Source organism: Danio rerio, chromosome 14 (genome assembly GCF_049306965.1).
Source record: "Danio rerio strain Tuebingen ecotype United States chromosome 14, GRCz12tu, whole genome shotgun sequence".
NCBI lineage: Eukaryota > Metazoa > Chordata > Actinopteri > Cypriniformes > Danionidae > Danio > Danio rerio.
Window position 1 is genome coordinate 56,110,001 of NC_133189.1, and position 16,337 is coordinate 56,126,337.

At 34.8% G+C, this 16,337-nt stretch overlaps 1 protein-coding gene and 3 long non-coding RNA genes across 8 annotated transcripts in view; 2 read left to right on the plus strand and 2 right to left on the minus strand.

Moving 5' to 3' along the window:
• Positions 1–758, plus strand: part of rnf44 (ring finger protein 44) — a 56,045-nt gene extending 55,287 nt beyond the window's left edge. For all 5 annotated transcript variants that reach the window (XM_073921647.1, XM_073921645.1, XM_073921646.1 and 2 more), the window contains exon 11: positions 1–758. This exon is cut by the window's left edge and continues 754 nt beyond it. The gene's annotated coding sequence lies outside the window, so the exon portion shown is untranslated.
• Positions 1–16,337, minus strand: part of LOC137487628 (uncharacterized) — a 545,963-nt gene that overhangs the window by 388,453 nt on the left and 141,173 nt on the right. The gene's annotated exons all lie outside the window — the stretch shown is intronic.
• LOC141377617 (uncharacterized) lies at positions 7,721–11,777 on the minus strand. Its single transcript, XR_012390036.1, has 2 exons — positions 10,738–11,777; positions 7,721–10,628 (listed from the first exon to the last, which is right to left on the minus strand). It is a non-coding gene; the product is annotated as an uncharacterized lncRNA (long non-coding RNA).
• Positions 9,330–12,461, plus strand: LOC141377618 (uncharacterized). The gene is made up of 2 exons (XR_012390037.1): positions 9,330–11,160; positions 11,327–12,461. It is a non-coding gene; the product is annotated as an uncharacterized lncRNA (long non-coding RNA).

The window sequence follows — 16,337 nt, forward strand, 5'->3', positions numbered from 1 at the left end:
CTGCACAAGCGCTCATGGCTTCTGGACGGCCTCTTTGTGTTCATTTCTCAGCTAGCTCCAGGAGAACACCTCAAGCCCGACTGTTCTTTTAGACTAGCAATATTCCAGTTATCCACGAGGAATATATCCAAGTCCAGAATGACTCTCTTCGGGGAAGCGTGTGGAAAGCAATACGTGCAATGAGGTGAACCTGATTTTCAGAGGACCAGGCTTTTGTTCTTTTGTGTTTCCCTCATTCGTGAGCCAAATAATCAACAGATACTCTTGAAGATTTTAGCTCTGCCTTCTCAAGACCTTGACAAGCACAAACCTGTTACTAATCCATTTGTTTTGTTTCTTTAAAAGAAGTGCTGTTATTTATTTTCTTCTTTCCAGAGCATTTCTGAAGGAAACGTACGGTTGGGTTATTAGTCGTTTAGCCTCCTCTTGTCAGGTCTCAGGCAAAGAGAAAGAGAGAAGAAAAAAAGCATTGTATGCATAGCCTTGGTGTGAAAGGTTGCAAATTATCGTCTTGTTTTTAAGACACAAGAATGTTGAAACCCTCTGTATTTGTAGTTTGGCCCTCTAATGTGTGCCAGCTGACTGTATAGTCGATCCACGGAAATCCTGAAGAGGATTGGGGATGGTAGACATAGAGCGTTAGGGTCGTTTTAAGAAAAAAAGAAAAGAAAATGCACTGTAAAACGCTCAACTCGTGCTTCACTCGATTCCAAAAACAACCTGAACGTCACGTTCAGGAGATAAAACTATGAACTATTTGGGTGTTGTTTTTATTCACGGAGTAAGTACTTTAATTATAGGACTTTTAAAAATATATATAGATATATCCGAGTCGTTTGTCCACTGAATAGTCATTGTAACTCAATAGAAACACTGGCTTTTTCGGGGGGTAAAAACAAAGGGACTCTTTTAAGAGAATGTTGCGTGTTATTTTGCGTGCCAGGTTTTAGAGAGGAAAAAAAAACAACTAAAAATACAAAGCCATTGTAATGAATTTAATCCACACACTTTTGATAAGTAATCTATGTATACATATCTGTTCACTGGCATATATTTTGAGTACAAGTAAAAAAAAAAAAAAAATCACTCAGGGCCTCTCTGTAATTGAAAAATAAAGGAAAACAGTCCATTTCGAATGGGATTGACGCCATGGAGATATATTTGGGTATATTGTTTTCCTCAGGCCATGCATATTTTAAATGTAATCGACTGAACTAATATTCCTTTTTTATTAAAATAGTGCTGAATATTATTCCATTATAGGACTGGCATGCAACGAAAAAAAAAACAAACGAAAAAAAAATGACGTGTTGTATCGAGTGAGAATAGGCTTTCGTCACTGCAGCCGATCATTATTATGATTATTATTATGATTATTATTAGCGTATGTTATTCGAATTCGAGTTTTTCCGTGTTCTTGTATACTTGAACCACACTTAAAGGTTGTAATCCCGTTTGAGAAACGTGCCGCGCTGCACACTGTCCTACCTAGACCACTTCCGAGACTATTCTTACAGTGTTTGCATGATTTAAAAAGAAAAAAACAACGTTAAAAAAAAAGTAATGATAATCTGTATTTTTCCGTGAGAGATATCTAGACGGTGGGTGGGCGAGTATTTAATTGTGCACAATATGCATGCATGTCTAAACCAGTTCCCAATTGGGTTTCGATTTTGTTTTCTTATTTCGTTTTAGGTAGATCTAGTTGGCTTTGGGTTCTGGGTTGTCGGGGACTTTCTGCTCAGCTGATAACTGCCATGCACTGTACTGCACACATTTATAACACAGCCGAATGACTACAAGATTTTATCGTGCTTGTACTTGCTATTGAAGACGACGGGAAAATGTGACGGATAGTTTTCTCACCACATTTGTGCTTCTAATGTTGCCTCAGTTACTGACACACTTGCCTGGAATCTAGATAATGGAAAGCCATATAGTTAACAAGAAAAAAAAAACTAATAAAAAAAGGTGCTAGATATTCTATATTTAGGTGTAATGCTACGTTCACGTAAAAGAGAATGCAATAGTTTGTTATGGGTCTCTGTTCATACAGCATGCAGTGCTATACTCTAGTGCCCTCAAAAACAGTGCTCATAACGTCATCAGTTGATAATACAGGGGTTTCACATGAGAAACTAAACGAAAAAAGAGACTATTTAGCTTTACTTGTGTGTGCTGGTAGACGGTGAGCGTTTTAAAGGATGATTATGATATGGTGAATATTAATTTGCTGCCCGATTGATGATGCACTGCAGAAAAAAGAAGGAAAACATGAGCCTTACGTTGAGTTTCTGACTTCTCTCTAGTTCAGATATCTAAACATTATTAATTCAAGAAGCATTTTGTAGACGAGTTTGTGAACCATTTGTGTTGTAGACTATTTTAATGTGGTCATGTCATCTGCCTAATAACATTTCCCGCTTTCCAAACTATTTCATAACTCTAACAAGAGGCAATTCAATCATAACAGCATAATATCATAACATTATTTATCAGTTTGTGGGATTCTCGGAAGCTTTAGAAATTAAAACTGTATAACAGGAGATGCGTTGGGACCATTGTTTTCGTTTACATCCCTCAAATTAATCTATTGCAACTTTAGTTTTGTGCAGAAACATGCAACAGGATTGCATTGTAAACAGTAACGTGAAAATTCAATAAGTTTTCGGTAATGCTTTGCTTGAATTGGATTTTATGCATGCTTGTGACAACTGTTAAGTGTCATTTGCTCAGTTATGTCATTTTAAATGCAAAGATGACATTGTTTTTTATGACAGCTTGACATAAACAAGACAACATGTTATAAACCTGTCATAAACATGATTGTCACATGTCATAAATCCTATAACAGCATCATTATTTACTTTTGACTTCACCTACAGTGTGTTAAGCTGAGTCTTACGTTGAGTTTCTGACTTCTCTCTAGTTCAGATATCTAAACATTATTAATTCAAGAAGCATTTTGTAGACGAGTTTGTGAACTATTTGTGTTGTAGACTACTTTAATGTGGTCATGTCATCTTCCTAAAAACATTTCCCGCTTTCCAAACTATTTCATAACTCTAAGAAATGATTGAATTGCCTCTTGTTAATGTTATAACAGCATAATATCATAACATTGTTTATCAATAATGTTTTTTTGGGGGGTGGGATTACTCGGAAGCTTTAGAAATGAAAATGTATAACAGGAGATATGTTGGTACCATTGCTTTTGTTTACATCCCTCAAAATGATCTATTGCAATTTTAGTTTTGTACAGAAACATGCAACAAGATTGCATTGTAAACCAAAGCGTAAAATTTTAATACATTTTCTGTAATGCTTTACTTGAAGGGGTGTTCGTAAGACTTTTATAACCATGACACATGACATTTTATGCACGCTTATGACAACTGTTATCCTCTGAATATTTTTTTTCTGTGTGTCGTAATATGTGCCATAATAAATAATGATGCTGTTATAATATGATTCATACCACATTAATAATGGTTTCAGTCATGTTTATGACGGGTTTATGACAAGCCATGTTGTCTTGGTAATGTTAAGTTGTCCTGACAAAAACAGGTTGTGCTCTATTTATGTCAAGTTGTCATAATGTCATCGTTACATTTAAAATGACATAAATGAGCGAATGACACTTAATAACAGTTGTCATAAACATTAATAAAATCTTTCACATTCATGGCATGTCATGATTATAAAGGTTTCAGCTTCATGTAAAGTTAGTAAGGTCTTTGACAACTTAATGCTACCAGGAAAACAACTAGTCATAAATCTGTCATAAACATGATTGTCATGAAGCCATTATAAATGTGTTATGAATGGTAGACCGGCATCATTAATATTTTTGTTTGACCTCTACTGTGGTGCAAGCTGAATTAGTCATTAAAATGTTATGAAATAGTCTGCGCCAATAGCCTAGTGGTAAGTACATCGTCATATAGCACCCAGGTGCTCGCGGCGGCCCAAGTTCGATTCCCAGCTCGAGGTTCTTTGCCGATCCTTCCCCTCTCTCTGCTCCCCATACTTTCCTGTCTGTAAATCTCTCCACTTTCCTATAAATAAAGGGTAAAACCCCTATAAAAATAATGATAAAAAATAAAATATTAATGATGCTGTTCAAATGATTTGACAGAGCCATGATACGTTTAATGAGACATTTTAATGACAAAAACAGTGAAAACGTGAACAGAGAAATATTCATGACAATCATGAGAATCAATATTCATGATTAATGCCTTATGGCAATCATGTTTATGACTGATTTATGACATATTTACAACATATAAGTTATGTTGTCTTTGAAACGTCAAGTTCTTGTGACAGATAAAGAGTGGTTGTGATGTATTTATGTTGAGTTGTCATAACAAACAATGACTTTCTTTCATTTAAAATGACATAACTGAGCGAATGACACTTAATAACTGTTGTTATAAGCATGCATAAAATCTCATCCATGTGTCATGATTATAAAGGTTTCATGACAGTCTTATAAACATCCCTTCAAGTATAGTGTAACCAAAATTTACCAAAATAATCTGCCTGTTGCGGTAGTAAATTAAATGTATTTTTGGATAATTTAGCTTGTTTTAAGCAAAAACTCGCTTAATTTGATTCATTATTTCTGAAAATCAAACAATATTTGAACTTGTCTAATAAATGCTATTTGATTTGACAATGTTGAGATCATTTGTGCTAGAAATTGGACTAAAACTCAACGTGAGAGCAGCGTCATCTGCAGTGTTCAGTCCCGTACATCTGCCTTAACTCCTCAAGTCAGCGTGGTGTGGGGGATTACAAACAACACATTCACCAAAAACACACACGGTGTACGCTTTTCTCTCTCTACCTACTTCAAAAAGCGTTGTTGATTATGATTATTAATAAACACGCAAGCACTTTCATGCTTGGGGTTAAAGCGGCTGTGGGCTCTTTCTAATATATCCTTGTTTAGATTTATAAAGGAATTTTTCACAATAATCGAGATTCCTTCAAAAGCTCAGTGTTACCTGTATTACTAGGAAGAAAAACCGATAGAGCTTCATAATAACTGCACACTGTGAATCATTTATGAAGCATCAGCAAGTCATTTATCAGGCATTAATGATATACTTTAGTAAGCAGTGTGTAAATACAGCTATAAATGCAGGCTTATGCGGACAGATATAACGTGCTTAATGATTGTGTTTTCATAATTCAGTAATGAAAGGTTATTTTTTAAGAGGTTATTTAGGAGTAGTTGGTGTTTTGTAGATCATTCTACACTGTAAACATGTGTATCTTAATGAACAGCTTCTGTATTTAGTGATTCACTAGTGTTTTCTGGTTGGGAGTTGCATTATAGGATGTTGATCTCTGCTTATTTGTTGACTTTTAATGTTGCAAATTCGACTCCACAGCTTAACACAGTGACTTTTTAGTTGTTTGAAATATTATAAGAACTAATATCTAGAGAAATGAGCGTGCAAAGTAACAGAAAATGTGCTGCAGTTTATTACAAGGTGTTTGTAGTGTAAAACACAACACCAATCTAGACAATACAGCACTGCAAACTATTACAAATGACACCTTTTTTCCAACTTTTCAAGGTTAAAACTTGTAGGAAGAACAATCAAGCTCCCATAATGCAATTCAAAAGCAGAATTAAACATGTAAGAATAAAAACATCAATCACAAAATACAGAAAACTGCTCATTTACGGCTGTTTTTATAGTGTGAATGAGTAAGCTATTAAAATGAACATTTATACATCCTATTTTTTGCAGGCAGATAGTAATGGTTACACTGTAAGTTAATAAATGCTTTAATAACACACATTTCCAACAGTTTATCTCTATGTAAATCCCTTATAAATGATAATTAAAAGCTCACAGAAAAAGTAAATGAATGAAAAAGCTATATGTTTATTTCAAGATACGAAGATGGACAGCAAGGTATCAACACTGGAAAGTCATTTGCAATCTTACCTAAACAATAACATGACTGTACTGCTTTAACATCACTGGATAACACTAAAATATGATCATGTTATGTTGTTTAATTATTATATTGATGTTGTTTAATCAAAGATGTTTGCAAAAAACACTTATTCAGTGATATTTTAACTGTGCAGTAATTTTCATTTTTAGAAAAGATTGCAGAAGTTTGATTTGATACAGCTGTGTTTATACAGTTTCATTTATTTAATTATTTTTATTAAGCATAAATAGTCGTCCTTTCAGAGATAATCTCATAAAACTGTAGGAATGTGTGTTAATAAGGCATTTCTTAAAATGCAGAGTAACGATTACTACTATATGATTGGAAAAAATAAGGTGTAAATTAAATAAAATGTTAATTTCAATAATCATTTACTTACTATACTGTAAAAAAATGCTGGGTTTCACACAATTCCTTCATGTTGTCCCAACACAAATCGATTAAGTAAATTGGTTTTTTAAATTTAAGTTGATTTGAACATAAAACAATTAATTTGCCCCCAAAAAAGCCTTAAGAATTGTTGCTTCAACTCATTTTCAATATGTAGTTTGAACAAACAGCAAAAGTCAGTTTTTAAGTGTAGATTATAAAAAAAAAAAAAAAACAGCAGCTACTCTTAAATAACCGTTTCCGGATATAATACAACACTTAATTTAGTCATGAAAAATTAATAAACATTTAAGTAAACTGTAAAAACTGATTATTTTACTTAATGTGAGTAAAACTGTTGCTTTAAAAGTTTGATGTTGTTGTTTAAGTAAACCCGTTGTAACTTGGATCTGTTAAGTTGTTTAAACTTAAAATTTTTATAATTATGCACATTGTTCGTTTACTTAAAAATTAAAAAGGCTTTACTCAATTTTTAAAGTAAACTCAACAGCACTCAAAAAAAAGTTGAATTTGTGTTGGGACAACATGAGTTTTTTTAGTATTGAGTTGAATCATCACAATTCTTAAGTCTATTTTTGGGACAACTTAATTACTTTCACAATTTTAAGTGGATTGAACATAAAACAATTAAGTTAATTTAATCAATTTGTGTTGGAGCAACATGAACACTGAAAAAAGTTATTCAGAGATGATTTCTTGGATTTACTAAATTGTTTTACGTTAAGAGGTTGTAAATAATTTATTTGTAATGAATTTAAAGAAACAAATTAAGTTGAACATTATTAAACTTAATTTGTTTGTTTAAATTCAACACAAATAAATTGTTTGCAACAGTTCTGCATGCAACAGTTTTTCCAGTGAAGGATTTGTGTGGATTTCAGCATTGATTACGGTGTAGTCTGTACTTAAATTGAGTAAACCTGTTGTTTTTAAACAGTCAACTAATTTTTGGCTTTACTCAATTTTTAAAATAAACTAAACAGCATTCAAAAAGTAGAAGTTTTTTTTGAGTATTGAGTTGAATCATCACAATTCTTAAGTCTTTTTTTGGGGCATCTTAATTGTGTTATGTTCAATCCACTTAAAATTGTGAAAGTAAGTTAACTTAATCAATTTGTGTTGGGACAACATGAATAATTTGTGTGGATTTCAGCATTTATTACCGTCTAGTCTGTTTAAAAACAACAGGTTTACTCTCTGTAAGTAAAGTCAACTAATCTATTTTTACAATGTATGTGAATACAATCAATAATCACATTATACATGCACTTATAAGTCAAGAATACAGCATATGAAGCTGTGTTTATAAACTGCTCATTAATAACACTGCAAAAAATGCTTTTCTTAGAGTTTTTCTCTTGTTTCTAGTCCAAATATCCTAAAATTCTCAAATCAAGAAGCGTTTTAATACAAATAATGTCTTGTTTTCAGAAATAATGAGCCAAAAATAAGTGATTTTTTCCTTAAAACAAGCAAAATAATCTGCCAATGGGGTCAGCTAAATAATGCTATTTCAAAACAGAAGCAAGTTTATTTAGCTTACCCCTTTGGCAGATTATTTTGCTCATTTTCAGGAAAAACTCACTTATTTTTGCCTCATCATTTCTGAAAACAAGACCTTACTGTCAAAAATGCTTCTTGATTTAAGAATTTTTAGATATTTCATAAATATTGAGCCAAAAATAAGTGAGCTTTTCCTTACAACAAGCAAAATAATCAGCCAAGGAGGTAAACTACATAATGTTTTTTTTAAAGCGGAAGCAAGTTTATTTTTCTCATCTCTTTGGCAGATTATTTAGATTATTTATCTTGTTTTAAGGAAAAATAAACTTATTTTTACCTCGTTTCTGAAAACAAGACATTGTTTTTTTTATTTAAATGGTTCTTGATTTAAGACTGTTTAGATATTTGGACTTGAAACGTCGTGTTTTCAGAAATAATGAGCCAAAAATAAGTGAGTTTTTCCTTACACCAAGCTAAATAATCAGCCAATCGGGTCAGCTAAATAATGATAATTCAAAGCAGAAGCAAGTTTATTTAGCCTACCCCTTTGGCAGAATTTTTTTTTACCCCTTTGGCAGAAAACAAGACATTATATTCATATAAATGCTTGTTGTTTTAAGACTGTTTAGATACTTGGGCTAAAAACATCTTGTTTTCAGAAATAATGAGCCAAAAATGAGTGTTTTTCTTTAAAAAAAAGCTAAATAGTCTGCCAATGGGTTAAGCAAGGTAGTCTTGCTTCTGCTTTGAAATAACATTGTTTAGTTGACCTCATTGACAGATCATTAAGCTTATTTTAAGAAAATACTAATTTATTTTTGACTCATTATTTCTGAAAACAAAACAGCATTATTTACATGTCCAGAAAATGCTTCTTTATTTATTTATTTTAGATATTCAGACTAAAAACGAGACGAAAACTAAAGGGTAACACTTTAGTTAAGGTCACAATACATGCTAATAACTACTGCTTTAGATATTATCCAGTTATAAAGTATGATCTTATTCTACATCTTTAATCCAACCCAAAACTTACACCCAATTTCTACCTACCTTATTACTAATAAACCGCTAATTAGTAGATTATTAAGCTAGTAGTGTTCGCTATTGGGATATTAATGCAGTGAATAGTGACCTAAACTAGTGTTACCAAACTAAAAAAGGCCTTTATTTACATGCAGATGCTAAATGACCCGTCTACTGATGATCATAAATGATTCACTGCATGCAGCAGTTATAAAGCCGACAAAAAAACACAAAAAACAAGAGTTATGACGCTGATAAATAGAATCTTGTAGTCTTTCTGTGACTCTACTACTAATAAATAATCTCACAGCTTGTGTGGTGGAAAATTGTGTTCCAATAAGCAGCTCCAATGCGTTTAGGATTTTCTGTGATTTGTTGATTGCTCCATAGACGCCACTGATTGTTTACCAATGATTTGTTGCTGTGGTGGGATAGTGGATTGTTTACTGTTCTCTTCTTCTCCTCCTGGCCTTCAGGGGTCCGTCATTGCCTGAACTCCAGACCCCCCGAGCCGAAAAACGAAAGCGTCGGGGCCAGGGGCTTGTGTTCTGTGTGTTAGGAAGATATTTTTGCTTTGGTACTTGCACATTTACAGTTACCTCATTTTTGCCATGTTTGTATTTGGAAGAAACAAAACAACAACAACAACAACAAAAAAATGACAAACAAATAAAAAAAAAAACGATGAAATAAAAAGTCTAATATATATTATATATAGGAAATGGTTCTTAATGCTATAAGTTTTTCATTCCATTGGAATCATTGTTTGTAGCATTTAACATATAACTAGTTCTAGTGTATTATAAATACATCTGTATACTGATTGAAAAAAGTTTTTAAGATTTGTACTTTTTTTAAATGAAAGTTGCTAGTTCTGCTTTACCGAGTAGTGCAATCATATTTTTTTTAATTGTGGCTGATTGGAGAGGGTTGTTCACTAATAAATGTGTGATGTATACTCATACTACACCGACTAAAGGAATCACTGCTTTAACTGTATTGCACTATATTTTGTGTGTGTGTGTGTGTGTGTTGTGTGTTGTGTGTTTTTCGGTCTCAAAATGACATCTTTTAGCCTGTGTTTAACAGAAATTGTTTTTATACTAACCGGCCACTTTATTAGGTACACCTGCCTAATTGCTCGCAAATTTCTAATCAGCCAATCACATGGTAGCAGCTCAATGCATTGAGGCATGTAGACATGATCAAGAGGATCTGAGTGAGCATCAGAATGAGGAAGAAAGGGGATTTAAGTGACTTTGAACGTGGCATGAAATTTCAGAAACTGCTGATCTACTGGGATTTTCACGCACAACCATCTCTAGGGTTTACAGAGAATGGTCTGAAAAAGAGGAAATATCCAGTGAGCTGCAGTTCTGTGGGTGCAAATGCCTTGATGTCAGAGGAGAATGGCCAGACTGGTTCCAGTTGATAGAAAGGCAACAGTAACTCAAATAAGCACTCGCTACAACCGAGGTCTGCAGAAGAGCATCTCTGAACACACAACACGTCCAACCTTGAGGCGGATGGGCTACAGCAGCAGAAGACCACACCGGGTGCCGCTCCTGTCAGCTAAGAACAGGAAACTGAGGCTACAATTCACACAGCCTCACCAAAACTGGACAATAGAAGATTGGAGAAACGTTGCCTGCTCTGATGAGTCTCCATTTCTGCTGACGACATTCAGATAGTCGGGTCAGAATTTGGCATGAAAGCATGGATCCATCCTGCCTTGTATCAGCGGTTCAGGCTGGTGGTGGTGGTGGTGTAATGGTGTTGGGGATATTTTCTTGGCACACTTTGGGTCCATTAGTACCAATTGAGCATGGTGTCAACACCACAGCCTACCTGAGTATTGTTGCTGACCATGTCCATCCCTTTATGAGCACAGTGTCTCCATCTTCTGATGGCTACTTCCAGCAGGATAACGCACCATGTCATAAAGCGTGAATCATCTCAGACTGGTTTCTGGAACATGACAATGAGTTCACTGCACTCAAATGGCCACCACAGCCATCTGATCTCAACCCTATACAGCACCTTTGGGATGTGGTGGAACGGGAGATTGGCATAATGGATGTGCAGCCGACAAATCTGCAGCAACTGCGTGATGCTGTCATGTCAGCATGGAGCAAAATCTCTGAGGAATATTTAAAAAAACAGCCACTGACTTCCACTTTAGTCCTAATATATAGATGCTTTAACACACAAATTATATTTTGTGTTCAGTTTTGGGTGTACTGTCCCTTTAAATCACAGGTCTCAAACTCAATTCCTGGAGGGCCGCAGCTCTGCCCAGTTTTGCGCCAACCCTAATCAAACACAGCTGATCCAAATAACCGAGGTGTTCAAAAGAGTCTCGAACACCTTCTTTAGTTGATCAGCTGTGTTTGATTAGTGTTGGAGCAAAACTGCAGAGCTCCAGGAATTGAGTTTGAGACCTGTGATTTAAATGTTTCATGGCATGAGAAATCAAATGTGCCTCTACCTTTTGCCATTTAAAGGATATTTTGTGGCATTAAATGTGTTACAGGTCCTAAAATAACTCATTGTTCACATTATTTTTAACACAAGGACAGCCATACGCGACTTGGATTTCTTGTAATTATCTTTGGCTTGTCTTTTATGCCGCTTGATATTGCAGTGTTGTATGTTATGGATCAGTATGATCATGATCACATCAGTTCGTGGCAAACATTTTTCTTTTTACTGAACAATATTTATGTAATCATTAATTTGTAGTTCAAATTAATTGGATGAAAATATCTTACTAAACACGGTGATGATTTTTCTAGTTTGATGTCGTTAGAATTATCTTGTAATTAAAAAAACAAAAAACAAACTAAATAAATACAGTGAACGAGTAAAGCATTTATGAAATTGGTGACCTCACAGGTTAATTAGCATATGTCTGCTTTAAGAGGAAGATATTGACCAATAGTTTCACACTGATGCACTAAAGGCTCTGCCCACTGCTGTTCATTGGCTAACAGCTGACACCTGAAGATGGTTGCTTATACATTCACAATGCTTTAAGTGAAGTTACATAAACTAATTTCGAGAGGAGCACGTTATATATGGCCACTCATCCGTAATCAGTAATAATCCAATCAGAATGATCCTAGCTTAATATAAATGGATCACTTTCTCCTTATTGCTCTATCTTCGTTTTGGAAGAATCCCCCCTTCCACCCCATCTCCTCCTTTTTCTCCCCTTCTAAAAGGGGGAGCGATCGAGACCTACCTGATCTCGATTCTCCTGATATGCTTCTAGACCGGGCGGGAGCCCTGGGCTCAAATATCTCCGAGCTCAGGGTTCTCTCCCGGGACAGCACGCCAAACCTGCTATAAATGCCAAGCATATAAGTGGGAACTCTTGAATGCTATTTTGACTGACTGAATTCAGAGGGAAGATACTGCCAGTCTTCAAAGAATAAAAGAGAAAAAGTGACATTTTTAGATGACTATAAGCTGTTTATGTTGACTTCACCAGTCGTGAGTTATGGATGAGTCTGACGGCTGCAGCCGTAAGTAAATGTTTATATATGTTTTGTCTATGAGTGATGATTTTTATGTTAGTAATGTTCAAAGAGTTTAAATGTTTTATAACTGGCTGCTTTCTGACAGGATTTAAAGGCACAGTGTCCTAATAGTTAAAAATAACTGTGTACTCACTCTTAAGTGGTTCTTAATCTTTATGACTTTAATATTTTTCTTTTCAATGCAAAAAGAGAGGTTTTGAAGAATGTTGGAAACCTGTAAGCATTGACTTTCATAGTAGGAAAAACAAATGTTACAGCTCTCCAACATTCTTCAAAATATCTCTTTTAGTGTCATCATTTACACGCCCTTTAACTGTTTTTAAACTTTTGTTTTTCATTCCTGTTAAACACAACAGAAGATATTTTGAAGAATGTTGGAAACCTGTTTACATTGACATCCATAGTAGGAAAAACAAATGTTACAGCTCTCCAACATTAAAAATAAATAAATAAATAAAAAAAAAACAATAATAAATAAATATATATATATATATATATATATATATTTTCATTTTCTTGTCGGCTTAGTCCCTTTATTAATCCGGGGTTGCCACAGCGGAATGAACTGCCAACTTATCCAGCAAGTTTGCCCTTCCAGCCGCAACCCATCTCTGGGAAACATCCACACACACATTCACACACACTACAGACAATTTAGCCTACCCAATTCACCTGTACCGCATGTCTTTGGACTGTGGGGGAAACCGGAGGAAACCCACCTGAAGGCAGGGAGAACATGCAAACTCCACACAGGAAAGCCAACTGAGCCGAGGTTTGAACCAGCAACCCAGCGACCTTCTTGCTGTGAGGCGACAGCTCTACCTACTGCGCCACTGCCTCGCCTATATATATATATATATATATATATATATATATATATATATATATATATATATATATATATATATATATGTGTGTGTGTGTGTGTGTGTATGTGTGTGTGTGTGTGTGTGTGTGTGTGTGTGTGTGTATATATATATATATATATATATATATGTGTGTGTGTGTGTATGTATATTTATATGTATATGTGTGTGTGTGTGTGTGTGTATATATATATTTTTTTTTATATTTATTTGTCATTTACACACCCTTTAATTGTTTCAATATATATATTATATTATATATTTTTTAAAGAAGATATTTTAAAGAATGTTGGAAACCTGTAACCATTGACATCCATAGTAGGAAAAACAAATGTTACAGGTCTCCAACATTCTTCAAAAAAAAATAAAAAAAAATAAATAAACTAAAAGTGTGTGTGTGTGTGCGTCATTTACACACCCTTTAATTGTTTCAAAATTTAGGTTTTTTTTCCCTGTTAAACACAAAAGAAGATATTTTGAAGAACGTTGGAAACCTGTAACCATTGACATCCATAGTAGGAAAAAGTTAATGGGTAATGGTTTCAGGTTTTCAACATTCTTCAAAATATGTTTTGTGTTCAAGAGAAGAAACACTAAATTAAAGTACATTTTTATGGATTATTGCACAGAAATATTCTTTTAACATGAGCGCTGGTTCATGTCTTAGAAAAAAATACATTTATTAAAGTTATTATGAACTCACAAGCAATAACATATTTTATATAACAGCTAAATAATCATGATGAAGATGCGTTGCTTTAAGCTCTACAAGTGATCTAACCAGCAAGCCATTATTAAATATTTTTTTCTTTTAAATTAAACAGTATTTATCATACATCATGTTGCCTGAATGAAGTTGCAAAGTAGTATTGACCTTATTCTGCAGTGTGGAAGTCTGCTCGCTTTTGATTGCTTCAGAACTTCAGATTCAGTGGTGTATGAGAGAAATCACCAGGAATAATAAATGGCAAAAAAACTGACAAACCTCTTGCTCTACAAACAAGGGTTTGCATGATAATACAGACAAAGTAGAATAATAAAATCAGAAAAATATCAGTTTGCAACATCAAGCAGCAGAACGAGCTGCGTTTAACGTCTAAAAATGAATGAAACCGGAAGTCTTGAGCCAACAAGATTCAACAGGGTTCATACACATTTTTTACCACTAAAATTCCGACTTTTTCAAGACTTTGAAGTAAATTTTCATGATCAAATGTTACATGCAATGTCTATATATGCATGGTAAAAAAAAAAACAATGCATGTTCAAATTTATTACAGCATATCGTAAAACACACACCAATCTATTTAGCTTCAATTTATATCTGTGTAAAATTGATTTGAATAATGCTTACAACACTCTAATAATGTGAGTATGTGATTGGCCAATGACAGAAAGAAGTCAACTAACATAGATTCAAGTTTACAGATATCTGTTCACCAGGACTTTTCTGTTTTTCCAAAACTTTTCCAGCCTGGAAAATGCCATATCAAAACTCCATGACGTTTCCAGATTTTCCATGACTGTATGAACCCTGACTCGAATGGATGCGCCCGCTGAAAACTAATCATACTGGCTAGAACTGTTTTCTTTAGCGTTATAATAGTCAGGAAATAATTAACATCATTATTATTAAATATACAGTTGAAAGCAGAAGTTTACAAACACTGTATATAAAGACACTTAACCATTAAAAAAAAAAATCAGATGTTAATGTGACTAAACTTTTTTTTCTCTTAGGTAAGTCAGGATTATCAAATTAGTTTCTGTTCTGCTTAATGAGAGATATTTTTAGAGAAATTGTTATAACTTTTCTTGAAAGTCAAGTTTACACACAATAAGATTATTCTGCCTCTGGAAAAGCTCAGATGATGTTGTCAGGGTTTTGGAAGTTTCTGATTGGCTAATTGACAACATTTGAGTTAATGTGAGGCACAACTGTAGAATAGTGTTGAAGGAAAAGCTCAAACACACTGCTTCCTTGTGTGACAACATAGAAAAATCAACAAGCCAGAATCAATAACAAAGCCAGATTACAATTAGCTGAATGACACTGGGAAAAAGACTCATATTTGCAGACATGTCCTGTGCTCTGATGGAACTAAGATTGAACTGTTTGGCCATAATGAGCAGTGTTACATTTGAAGGACAAAGGGGAAAGCTTACAAGCCTAGCAACACCATCCCAACTGTGAAGTATGGGGGCGGCAGCGTCATGTTGTGGGGCTGTTTTGCTGCAGGAGGGACTGGTCCACTTCACAGCATTGATGGCATCATGAAGAAAGAACAGCATGTGGAAATACTGAAGCAACATCTCAACACATCAGGCAGGAAATTAACACTTGCCCACAAATGGCTCTTCCAAACGGACCATGACCCTGAGCATACTGCCAAATTAGTTTAAATGTGCTTTAAGGACAACAGAGTGAATGTTTTGGAGTGGCCATCACAAAGCCCTGATCTCAAACCTATAGGAAATTTGTGGGCAGAGTTGAAAAAGCTTGTGCGAGCAGGACAGGCCAACAAATCTGACTCAGCTGCACCAATTCAGTCAGGAGGAATGGGTCAACATTCCTGCAAACTATTGTGAGAAGGGGGCGAAGCAGTGTCGCAGTAGGTAGAGCTGTCGCCTCACAGCAAGAAGGTCGCTGGGTTGCTGGTTCGAGCCTCGGCTCAGTTGGTGTTTCTGTGTGGAGTTTGCATGTTCTCCCTGCCTTCGAATGGGTTTCCTCCGGGTGCTCCAGTTAACCCCACAGTCCAAAGACATGCGGTACAGGTGACTTGGGTAGGCTAAATTCTCTGTAGTGTAGGAGTGTGTGTGTTTCCCAGAGATGGGTTGCGGCTGGAAGGGCAAACTTGCTGGATGAGTTGGCGGTTCATTCCGCTGTGGCGACCCCGGATTAATAAAGGGACTAAGCCGACAAGAAAATGAATGAATGTATTGTGGAAAGATACCCAAAACATTTGACCAAAGTTTTAGTTTAAAAGCAAAGCTACAAAATACCAAGGAAATGTGTGTAAACTTTTGA